The following is a 10,770-nucleotide window of genomic DNA, read 5'->3' as shown; positions in this document are numbered from 1 at the left end:
ATATTTGGCTACCTTTTTGATGTAGTACCAACAATTTGTGCTTTGTCGGTAAATTTTATTTTTAAAAAAATGACAACAGTCGGATGGCAAAGATGATCACAATTTTCAGGGTGTCTCAATAATCAGCAACCTTACTTAACAACTCTGAGTAGTCGTAACTTTGGTTGAATAAAAACTTTGACATGATTGAGATGCGTCACAGCTCGTCTTTGTTGCTCCTCTCCTTCGAACAATGAGTACCTGCTTAAGGCAATCATGCAAAACCCAAACGAACGAGTTCATCTGCAAGGCTGGAAGTAAATGTGATCTGACAGCTAAACGATGCAAAGGCCCTGACAAAGTGTGTCCAACAGGCTGACAATGTGCTGTTCCGCTTGTTGCACACTGCAGTCAAGAGTGGGCGGGTGAAAAATTCTACCATTTAATTTGTCCACCACGACCGAGATGAAGGGAAGGCTAGAAGGAAGATGAGAGGTCGAGCAGTCATCACAGTCTGCTCGTTTTTTCTCCTGCTTTTCATGTTAATACCACTTGATACTGATTTGGTCTTTCTCCAAGTGTTGTTTTCTTTGCTTTTGGCTCAGAGCATGTGTCTGTTTGGGAGACTGTGTTCTTTGGTTGCAGATGGACGATTACAGCAGTATTATGTCGTGGCTGGGTTGGCGCACATCAAACAAACACAAAAGCAAACTTAAAGCTGCAGGCACCATCGGTGTGCCCTTGCGCCCAGTTTTTATGGCAAATCCTTAAAATAACCAAACTTTTGTCCCCACGTTAGATGGCGTAGGCTTAAAAAGCTTCATGATTTAGCATGTCCCATCTGTCTAGGATACCTGCTCCCCATTTGGGGCTCATTCGTGAAAATTCCCTAGTCAGAGTTTGTTATGTCACAACTGTTATTGTTATTTGTTTTTAAAGCTACAAACAAGACTCATTCATAAGCTAAGAAGAAAGGTAACAAACTGTGATACTAAGAAAAATGTTTATTGGGAACTGGGTGGTTTATCAAAACAAAGTAATGACAATAGGCTACGTTCTTGGCAGTGTTGTGACTCTTCATGCTTTGCCAGGAAAGAATCATTACTTTGTTGAATTAAAAAGAAACCAAAAATGTTTGTTTTTCATTCTCAGTGGCATTGCAAAGTAACAAGAATGGAGCCCGTTATTGAAGCCGTTGCGACCCTTTGTGCTTTGCCAGCAAATCAGTCATTTCTTTCTTTTAACACACCTACTATGTTCTTTTTGTTCCTGATGGTATTGCAACTCCCTGTACTGTCAGTTTTTATAAAACAGTAACAAGTGTCAATTATTGGCAAATATGTCCAAGATTAATAATCGCATTGTGAAAAAAATCTCACTTCTTTTAACTTTGGGAAAATAATAACTGATAATATTGAGAGGTCTCATAGCTTTTCTAAATAGAACAACGAGGAGTTTTTTTTTTTTTCAGCTAGACATTCAAAACCCAAATGTTTGTGTTTTGTTTAGTATTTTTCCAAATAGTGCCCAGACAAGGCCTTGCACAATGAGCTACATTATTTTGTGATCACATATAGTGGCAAGATAAAATCTTATTACATTTCTTTTGTAATTTTCCATCTCCCTTTTATATTTGATCATTGCGCGATACCTTTATAATAATAAAAAAAAGACACAAACACTTTTCTATTCCCCTGTAGAATCCATTAGTAAACAAGTCCGAAGGATGACTGTCTTCTAAAAGGCAGGGCGTGTGGTCGGTGAGTGTGTGTTTTTGTGTGTGAGTGGGGGGAAGCTAGAACATTGGGAGGTTGTGTTGGGTCAAGAGCGCAATCTATCCAGAAGATGAAAAGCAAACGGCAATTGCATGGCACAAATATGCGTCTCATCCTCGGGAATTGGCCACCGCCTCACCAGGATCCTCCTCATATTTTTTCTTCTCCTTTCCTTTGCAAGCGGGAGACATATTGAGGAGAAAGAGCGAGGGTGGGACATTTAAATTTCATTGGACAGGACGTGACATTGCCGGATAAGTTGATGTCACAACTCTCTGGGGCAAAGCCCAGGAAGGGCAAAATAAGAAGGAAAGAAAGAAAAAAGGCAAAGTGTGAGGGATGAATGAAATGGGAAAAAATAGATGGGTCAGCATAGAACAAATATCCATGGTGAGGAAACAAGAGGACAGGATGTTACTGTGAGTGGATCAGAGGGGATTTACACAGCAAGTGAAGAGAGAAACCCGAGGTGGACAACAAGGAAGACCAACATGTGAGACAAGAGCTGTCCTAGAAAAATGCAAGGTCAGACTTGAGGAAGCTCAGAGCTTCAGCACGTACGCAAGGCTTGTGAAGAAGAAAGACAAGGTCCAGGTAAATGGTAAACTCTGACAGTGGAGGTCATCGAATAGGCAACCTTCACTCGGAATATCAACATCTGTGTCACGGTATGGGAGATCACCAAGGTAAAAGCAAGATCAGAAATATGGAAGTCTCCCAATTAGAAACAAAGTCTGGTTCAAGAGATATAGAAAACTTGTTTCCAGAATTTCAGACCCAATGAGTCCAAAGGCTAGAAAAAAAACACACAGATAAAAAACAATGCAATGCATGAGAATGATTTCTGGAGACGGAACATGGCAGCGCCTCATGCATAGACCAGAAAGAGCAACGACTGCACTATAAGTTTTCACTTTCACAAGCCTTGTTTTTTTTTTTTTTCTGTCTTCACTAGCTTTGGTACAAGCCGCCACCAACAATGAGCCATTTGAGAACCTCCCCAACAATTAAATCAACGCTAAGTCGTCGATCATGAAGAATTCCAGCTCCCGGACTCAAAAAGGAAGAAGGCAGATTCATCCACTTCGACTGAAGATTTACTTGCTTGACTAGAAATACAAGCCAGTATCCTCCAGTCAATTGACAAGAGCTCAACGAGCTCAAAAACAGCTTGAAGTTTACACAGCAGTAGGTCAAGGAGCTAAGATTAGATAATGCTGTGCTTCGATAAAACCTGTCAACAACAGCAGAATTGAAAACTCTCACAATGGCAATATAAAACCATGAAAGAAACCATGCTGGACATACAATCAAGAAGCCTGTCCAACAACCTCTGATGTCTGCGCTCATGATACAACAAGATAAAGTCGACACGATTACCTTTTACCTTGTTCATCAGTTAGAAGGCCCCCGATCCAGGAAACCAAGCACAGCCAATCAAATATGTCCATGAAAATAAAAGGTTGTGAGCTCAAAGGAACATTTTTTGGAATGAACGACCAAACAGGAAATCAATAAGAGGTGTAAAACCAACCCATTCGACACTGAACACATTTTACTTAATATACTATGCACACAGTGGGCTTCTCTTTATCTAACATATGCATGCAATGCACTAAAAATGTGGCCTCCTCTGGGTGGCCAGTTTTGGGTGTCTCACAGTGGGGCCAGTGGTCTGTCCACTGGGCCACTCTTGGTGGGCTCCTCAGCCTTATCCTGTTTCTTGAGCGGGTTGGGTGGGGTCTTTAGAAGTTATTTTCTAACCAGAATTAGTGATTCTGTGTGTGTGTGCGACGCTATGGGATAGAGCTAACGTTGCCTTATCTCTTATCCCAACAATACTTACTACTAAACAGCTAATAATAACTAATAACCGTTTGAAAGCCTGCTAGTTTTGATTTGGATTGATCAATAGCGCCAACTCGACGGAAGGAGCTGGAAAAGCTAGTGGCCAAAATGTGGAGGGTCCAAAAGGATCCTGCTTGCCGTGGTCTAGTTTGAGTGGCGTCCAAGTCTTCAGGGGTGGGTAGAGTGGTGCCGAATATCCGTTCCGCGGTTTTGGCTGTCCGTTGCAGTTGGAGTTTGTCCTTTTTTGTCTGATTTGACGAATTAAGTCAAATTTGATAATTTCCCGTGTCACACTAGAAGAGTTCTTACGCCACACTAATGTGTCATGTATACTGGTTGGGAATCACACTTTTGGATTGAAAGTAATACATCTTCAACACCCAAGAAGAATCCAGTTGCATCCATTCCATTTTTGTGGATTACAGTAACCTGAACACCAGAGAATCTACTCAGATGTCGTAGATTAACACAACCACTTTTCAAGACTATGACACCACGATGGGCAATGTGGGGAGGTCACATTGTCAGTCACTGCTAGAAAAACATCTCCGTCACAGCGATGGAAACCAGCATGTTGCAGACAAGGTCAGACACAGTGAAGAGCAGGAATGACAAGAGAAAAGTGCTTCAAGTGGAAGATTGTTATGAAGAGGCAAGCAATGCAAGTCCAACATCTGATAAAGAGCAAGTGAGGAGAGTGTCGGCTGAGTGGAGCTGATGACAAGAGCTGAGAATGTCCTGATCCTCTGGAGCCACTTGAAGGCATTAAAGGCTGAGCACACTAAAGTCGATAGGAGAGAAAGTCACATTTGAAAGGGATTGAGTGACCACACGCGAAAGCCAAAAGTCTTATCTGCACACACGTTGAAAAAAAAACCTTTTTATCAACTTTTACACACAAGCGCAGATGAAGGATTAGCTGTAAAAGTACTCCAAGCTCTTGAAATTAGTTGTAATAAAAGTACACGACAACACAAGCAACATTTATTGGTTTTATAAAATCAGCGTTGCTCACTCGCTCTGGCACTTAATTGTGCATTACAACGTCATTTTGATAGATAAGACAGAGAGAAAAGCAAAAGCAAAATGTCTGGCAATAATAGTCACAGTTAGTTGGGGAACCTGGGTGAACACAGCAAAAAGGAATAGCAGCCACCCAAGTTGAAACCTGGTTGGAGAACATCTTTGGATAAACTCAGACAAGGCGATGAAAAAGCAACAACAAACTTCGTTGAAAGCTGACAAGGAAACATTAGAATAGAAAATCATACACGAACAAAGAAATGAAACAAATTTAGAATTTAGTTGGGACCAGAGTCCTTTCTTTTTTAGGGGGGAGTGGTTCACTTCTCCATTTAAAAAAACGACTATTTCAACAACAGGTTTTTCCTCGTTTTTGAGACGGATTGAATGGCTAGCTACAATTTGACAATTTGAATTTGGGTAATTGCTCACAGCAACATACTGGAAAAAAAGAAAAGAACTATGAGCTTCTTCATTTTTGGAATGATGAACTTTCAAAAAAAATTTTGAATTGTACTGTAAACTATGAACTGTACTAGTTTATTTATCGGAACAGAGACCTGAACTTTGACGTAGTTCACATAGGAAATTCACGTTTCAACCCTGCCCTCTGTTGTCTTAACACTCACCCCCTGCACCTTTGTTTTTTTCCTTCAGCCTTTAGAGTTTGAATTTCTTGTGACACCACCTCTCCACTCAACAGAGGTGGCGCATCCATTGAGGCAAGGTTGAGAATAACACGGCACTTGTTTCCTAGGTTCAAGTGGACAATGAAGTATGTACTTGAACACAACACTTTTCTTCTCTTGCTTGACATTTGTCTGCTCACTTTAACATTTACCTTGAATGGACCTGAATCAGGGAGAATTGTGGTTGGCGGCTGCTTTGGGAGATAACGGGTACGATGAGAGAAGGAACGGTTCATCGGTAACTGTCATAATGTTTTAGAATCTTCACATTACCATTACAATAAGCTGTAATGATTAGTAATACCATCATAGCATTTTGGAAAATAGTAGCTTTTGGATTTTCCTACGCAAACTAAGAAAGAACATGACACAGAGGACATCAGAAGCAAATGTTATAATCGTACAAAATATGGTGTAAGGCAGCCAATTCATACAAATACTGTTTTTGTAGAATTTCGGTCAGAAAATTGTAATATTTGAGGAATTTCTGTACAATATATTGGTAATTTTTTTTGTCAATATAAATGTTCAACTTTTCTAATATTTGGTATTATTTTCTGTACTCTTGTATTAGATTCAAATATTTTTCAAATTTCGGCAAAATTTTCCGTTATGCTGTTTTTTTTTTTTTGTCATTTAATATTGTTTGTTGACGTTTTTACATTTGTAGTTGTCTTCTATTTTGTTATTTATTCATCCTTGTCCAGCAGACTGTATTTTGATTATTTTTATTATTTTGTGATATAACGAATTTTTTGGTCAAATATTTTCTCCTATTGTGTCACGGTTCGGGTTTGTGGATGCAATGAAGGCAATGTGAAGACATGGAAGACCTAAGTGCAGGAAAGCAGGGAGGCAAGGCAGCAGTCTAGGAATTGCAACAAAATGGAATTTAATTGAAAAAAAAAAAGGTAAACTAAACAAGGTCCCACAACTAATAACTTGTGATGGCGAGATGAAGCCTCATGGAGGTTCGAAACATTTCAATCGGTTTGAGAAAGGGTTAATGTCTTGAAGATTCATGTGCATGTCCGTCTGCTGGTCAGGTGCATAATTGCAGGCATAATGTATCTTCATGTGTGATGCATTGAAATCTGACATCTTGGGAATGCCCATGTACGACCAAAAAAAAAATTGTATGAGCAAAAAATTAATTTATAAGTGTATGATAAAATATAAATAAAAAAATATTCCCCTCCTCGATGATCCGAGGAGCTAAGGTGTCTGGGGCTTCACCCATGGATCACCCATGGCAAAAAAGTCTTAAGTGAGGGGCCAGACAAAATACAACTCTAAAACCCCTATGACGAGTGAAAATGTTGGATCTTGGTTTAACTTGCCCGGACACGTGTCACTGGGGACCCCTTCTGGAGCCAGACCTGGAGGTGGGGCTCGAAGGCGAGTGCCCGGTGGTCCTGCCTGCACCCATGGGCCTTGGCCGGGCACAGCCCAAAAAGGGTAACGTGGGTCCCGCTTCCCATGGGCTCACCAACTGTAAGAGCGGCCATGGGGGGCGGGTGCAATGTGAGCTGGGCGGTGACGAATGCCCGGCTACAGAAACTAGCTCTAGGGACATGGAATGTCACCACTTTGGCAGGGAAGGAGCCTAAATTGGTGAATGAGGTTGAGAGGTTCGGCCTCTATGCATCGCTTGGGCTCTGGCACCACTCCCCTTGAGAGAGGTTGGACTCTGTTCCACTCTGGAGTTGCCCACAGTGTGAGATGCCAAGCAGGTGTGGGTATACTCATTGCCACCCGGTTCGGGGCCTGTACGTTGGGGTTTACCCCAGTGTATGAGAGAGTAGCCTGCCTCCGTCTTCAGGTAGGGGGACGGGTCCTGACTGTTGTTTGTGCTTATGCACCAAACAGCAGTTCAGAGTAGTCACACTTTTTGGAGTCCTGAGAGGGAGTGCTAGAGAGCGCTCCGTCTGGGGACTCCATCATTCTGCTGGGGGATTTCAATGCTCACATGGGCATTGACAGTGAGACCTGGAATGGTGTGATATTGGGAAGAACGCCCCCCCAATCAGAAACCGAGTGATATTATGTTATTGGACTTCTGTGCTCATCACAGATTGTCCATAACGAACACCATGTTCAGGCATAAGGCTGTCCACATATGCACCTGCCACCAGGACACCCAAGGCCACAATTCGATGATCGACTTTGTAGTCATGTCATCGGACATGTCATTGGACCACATGCCTCAGACACTTGGGTGAAGAGAGTTGCGGAACTGTAAACTGATCACCACCTGGTGATGAGTTGGCTCCAATAGTGGGGGAAGATGCTGGTCCGGCATGGCGGACCCAAACGTATTAAGAGGGTCTGCTGGGAACGGCTGGCATATTCCCCTGTCCGATGGAATTTCAACTCTTACCTCCGAAAGAACTTTGCAACTTTCCAAGTGAACGATGTTCCATGCCTCGATTGCTGAGGCAGCCAACTGGAGCAGTGGCCGTAAGGTGGTCGGTGCCTGTCATAGCGGCAATTCCAGAACACTTTGGTGGACACCAACAGTGAGGGATGCTGTCAAGCTGAAGGAAGAGTCCTATCGGGCATTTTTAGCCTGCAGGACTCCGCCCTATGGGGGCACAAACCAGTGCAATCTGTAGGCCGGTCCCAAGCCCGGATAAATGCAGAGGGTTGCGTCAGGAAGGGCATCTGGCGTAAAAACTGTGCCAAACAAATATGAGCGTTCATCTAAAGAATCCCACACCGGATCGGTCGTGGCCCGGGTTAACAATGCCCGCCCCCGGCACTGCTAACCTGCAGGGCGTCGGTTGAAATTCAGCTACTGTGGGTCGAAGACAAAGAAGAGGAGGAAACCGGATCCATCGTCAGAAGAAAACGAGGTTTGCACAGAGCCTACAACTGAGTGTAGGGACTTTGAATGTTGGGACTATGACAGGAAAAGCTCAGGAGTTAGTTGACATGATGATTAGGAGAAAGGTTGATATTCTGTGCATCCAAGAGAGCAGGTGGAAAGGTAGTAAGACTAGAAGTTTGGGAGCAGGGTTTAAATTATTCTACCACAGAGTAGATGGGAAGAGAAATGGAGTAGGGGTTATTTTAAAGGAAGAGCTGGCTAAGAATGTCTTGGAGGTGAAAAGAGTATCAGATCGAGTGATGAGACTAAAATTTGAAATTGAGGGTGTTATGTATAATGTGGTTAGCGGCTATGCCCCACAGGTAGGATGTGACCTAGAGTTAAAAGAGAAATTCTGGAAAGAACTAGATGTAGTAGTTCTGAGCATCCCAGACAGCACAAGAGTTGTGATTGATGCAAATTGTAATGGACATATTGGTAAAGGAAACAGGGGCGATGAAGAAGTGATGGGTAAGTACGGCATCCAGGAAAGGAACTTTGAGGGACAGATGGTGGTGGACTTTGCAAAAAGGATGGAGATGGCTGTAGTGAACACTTATTTCCAGAAGAGGGAGGAACATATAGTGACCTACAAGAGCGGAGGTAGAAGCACGCAAGTGGATTATATTTTGTGCAGACGATGTAATCTGAAGGAGGTTACTGACTGTAAAGTAGTGGTAGGGTAGAGTGTAGCTCGACAGCATGGGACGGTGGTGTGTAGGATGACTCTGTTGGTGTGTAGGAAGATTAAGAAGACAAAGGTAGAGCAGAGAACCATGTGGTGGAAGCTGAGAAAGGAAGAATGTTGTGCGGCCTTTCGGAAAGAGGTGAGACAGGCTCTCGATGGACAGCAGAAGCTCACAGAAGACTGGACAATGACAGCTAAGGTAATCAGAGAGACAGGCAGGAGAGTACTTGGTGTGTCTTTTGGTAGGAAAGGGGAGAAGGAGACTTGGTGGTGGAAACCCAAAATACAAGGAGTCATACAAGGAAAGAGATTAGTGAAGAAGAACTGGGATACTGAGAGGACTGAGGAGAGGCGAAAGGAGTACATCGAGATGCGACGTAGGGCAAATAGAGGTGGCAAAGGCTAAACAAGAGGCATATGAAGACATGTACACCAGGTTGGACACGAAAGAAGGAGAAAAGGATCTCTACAGGTTGGCCAGACAGAGGGATAGAGATGGGAAAGATGTGCAGAAGGTTAGGGTGATTAAGGATTGAGATGGAAATGTGTTGACTGGTGCCAGTAGTGTGCTAAATAGATGGAAAGAATACTTTGAGAAGTTGATGAATGAAGAAAATGAGAGAGAAGGAAGAGTTGAAGAGGCAAGAGTGAAGGACCAGGAAGTGGCAATGATTACTAAGGGGGAAGTCAGAAAGGCACTACAGAGGATGAAAAATGGAAAGGCAGTTGGTCCTGATGACATACCGAGTGGTGGTCCCCCTTTTGTAGAAGGGGGGAACGGAGGGTGTGTTCAAAATATAGGCTGATCACACGCAGCCTCCCTGGTAAGGTCTATTCAGGGGTGCTGGAGATGAAGGTCCACCGTGGAAGAGTGGACCAGCTCTACACGCTTGGCAGGATTCTCGAGGGTGCATGGGCCTTCGCCCAACCACTCTACATGTGTTTTGTGGATTGGAGAAGGCGTTCGACCGTGTCCCTCAGGGAGTCTTGTGGTGGGTTCTTTGGGAGTATGGGGTACCGAATCCCCTGATATGGGCTGTTTGGTCCCTTAACAACCGGACTCGTTTCCGGTGAGTGTTGGACTCTGCCAAGGCTGCCCTTTGTCACCAATTTTGTTCACAACTTTTATGGACAGAATTTCTAGGCGCAGCCGAGGCGTAGAGGGTGTCCGGTCTTGTGGCCTTAGCATCATGTCTCTGCTCTTTGCAGATGACGTGGTTCTGTTGGCTTCATCAAGCATTGATCTCCAACGCTCAATGGAGCAGTTCGCAGCCGAGTGTGAAGCGGCTGGGGTGAGAATCAGCACCTCCAAATCAGAGACATGGTCCTCAGTTGGAAAAGAGTGGTGTGCCCTCTCCTGGTCGGGGACGATATCCTTCCCCAAGTGTAGGAGTTCAAGCATCTTGGGGTCTTGTTCACACGTGAGGGAAGAATGGAGCTGGAGATGGACAGACGATCGGTGCAGTGTCTGCAATGATGTGGACTGTGTATCAGTCCGTAGTGGTAAAGAGGGAGCTAAGTCGAAAGCCGAAGTTCTCAATTTACGATCTACATTCCTACCCTCACCTATGGGCATGAGCTGTGGGTCGTGACCAAAAGAACAAGATCTCACATACAAGCAGCCGAAATGAGCTTCCTCCACAGGGGGTCCGGGCTCTCCCTTAGCGATAGGGTGAGAAGCTCGGTCAGAACTTCAGTGTTGAGCCGCTGCTCCTCTACATTGAGAGGAGCCAGATGAGGTGGCTGGGGCATCTGATCCGGATGCCTCCTGGACACCTCCCTGGTGAGGTGTTCCGAGCATATCCCACCAGAAAGAGACCCCGGGGATGACCCAGGACACGCTGGAGAGACTATGTCGCTCGACTGGCCTGGGAACACCTCGGGATCCCTCCGGAAGAG

The sequence above is a fragment of the Syngnathoides biaculeatus genome, chromosome 4, assembly GCF_019802595.1.
Source record: "Syngnathoides biaculeatus isolate LvHL_M chromosome 4, ASM1980259v1, whole genome shotgun sequence".
Lineage (NCBI taxonomy): Eukaryota > Metazoa > Chordata > Actinopteri > Syngnathiformes > Syngnathidae > Syngnathoides > Syngnathoides biaculeatus.
Note: the sequence above shows the minus strand (reverse complement) of the source record.